The 1,731-nt window shown below is 58.5% G+C and overlaps 1 protein-coding gene across 1 annotated transcript in view; it reads left to right on the forward strand.

Annotated features, from left to right (window-relative positions):
- The first annotated feature begins 1,507 nt into the window (after positions 1 to 1,507).
- The window catches only part of SKP1 (S-phase kinase associated protein 1), a 16,908-nt gene continuing 16,684 nt past the window's right edge, over positions 1,508 to 1,731 (forward strand). The window contains exon 1 of the mRNA XM_045285041.1: positions 1,508 to 1,612. The gene's annotated coding sequence lies outside the window, so the exon portion shown is untranslated. The remainder of the gene's footprint in view (positions 1,613 to 1,731) is intronic.

Raw genomic sequence — 1,731 nt, forward strand, 5'->3', positions numbered from 1 at the left:
AGTGATTCTAATGCTGGGGTCCCCAGACATATTTGGAAAACAACATTTACCTATGTCAGGCTCTGTGCCGGGCTCTCGGGCTAGCTGTGTGACCTGGCATTACCCAGACCTACTTCAGATGCTCAGTTATAAGGTGCCAAGGGGTCCTAGGGTCCTGAAACTGGAGCTACTGAGGACAGTGCAGGGCTGTGCTGCGAAGACAGAGTAGGAGGAGAGCTGTAGGTCCTTTCATCTTTGTCATCAGCCATGGCACCTGGCAGACACTGGATACCCCAGCTTGTAGACAAAGACCTAGTAACCCAAGGAGCCGCTTGGCGTCTGTGCCTGGGCCCATCTCAAAGGAGCGGTAGGCCTCTGGTTTCTTTAGAGGGGTGTGGGGCTGGGAGGCTTTGGAAGTGTCTTTGTCTCCCTGGTGCCAGGCATACCATCACGTGGCTGTCGAGCAAGTGAGTCAGATGCCTTAGTCTCCTAGGGTGGCGGCGGTAACTGCTCTCCAGGCTGAATAAGGTGGGGCAGGGCAGGTACATAGTCTGCCTGGGATAGGTTGAAGGGTGCCTGTCAGATATCTTTAGAGTTGACTTCAGCCTACAGGCCCCACCACGTTTTGGGGGCACCGTGGACAAGGAAGCTCTGGGCCCTGGGTACAGCCTGGCGCACTGCTGACTCCCCAGTGGTGTACGTCACACACACAGGGAGTCAATCTATGTTTGCCAGAGAGCTGAATCCTCATTGCAGACAAAGAGGTCTCCTCTGCAGACTGGGCGTTGCCCGGTAAACACAGGCTCTTTTGGACCCACAAGTCCAAACTATAAAGATGAACAGTCCTAAACCACAGAGTAAGATTCAACTCCCAGCCCTGCTTCACTCAGACGTCTCGAGCCTGTTCCCTCGCACACCGCAAGAGGAAGAGGCTAACACTGTTTCATCTCATGGAATTCTGTGGGGAGTGGGAGGATTCTCGTTAGGCAGTTAACCCAAGGCCGGTTCCGGCAGAGGAGAGACGAGTCCTGAGCGGAACCTCAGGGCAGTGACGGCAGAACCCGTGAGTTGGGTCGCCTTTCCTTTTCTGAGCCCCGATTTCCCCGCAGGGAAGCAGCACCGGAGCCCTTCCCAAACGACACGCCTCCCCTCCCCCGCCTACACACGCACGCTAGTCGAGGTGTTTGTTTCTAGGCTTTTCACGACTGGGGGCTTTAATTAGGCTTAAGACAGCCTCTGCCTGAAGGACCCTTCCAGATTGTGGAGGTCCCTTACTTGCTCTCCGGTTCTTGTTTGAGGAAAATAATTGGAATTTTCGAGGTAGGGTAGGAATCCAGTCCTGCCAGCTGCCCCTCGCCCCGCCCCGTCGCTTCGCCTCCCTGGTTAGCCTCGCCGGCGCACTGGATTCGTCCTACGTCGCCTGCCTTTTGTCAGGCGATCTCAGCGGCCAGCCCCCCCGGCTCTGTGACGTCACAGGCCCCGAGGTCCTCGGCGTCTTCGCCCGCCGCTATAAAGGCCGACGCCGCGCCGTGCCGCGGTAGTGGCCTTGTTCGCTGCCTTTCTCTGCGGTTGCCGCTGACGCCTCCCAGTTGCCTCCAGCCTTGGGTCCGCCGCCTCCCGAAGAGAGATCACCGTGAGTAGCCCGCGGAGCCGGAAGGGCCGATGGCGCTGTAGATTGCGGACCGGCCGGCGGCACCGCTGCGGCTTCGGCCTGTCCGAGGCGGGAGGCGGCCTGGGCCTTGGTTTCGCTCA

The sequence above is a fragment of the Echinops telfairi genome, unplaced genomic scaffold, assembly GCF_000313985.2.
Source record: "Echinops telfairi isolate 266 unplaced genomic scaffold, ASM31398v2 ScPeMD7_7469;HRSCAF=8507_1, whole genome shotgun sequence".
Lineage (NCBI taxonomy): Eukaryota > Metazoa > Chordata > Mammalia > Afrosoricida > Tenrecidae > Echinops > Echinops telfairi.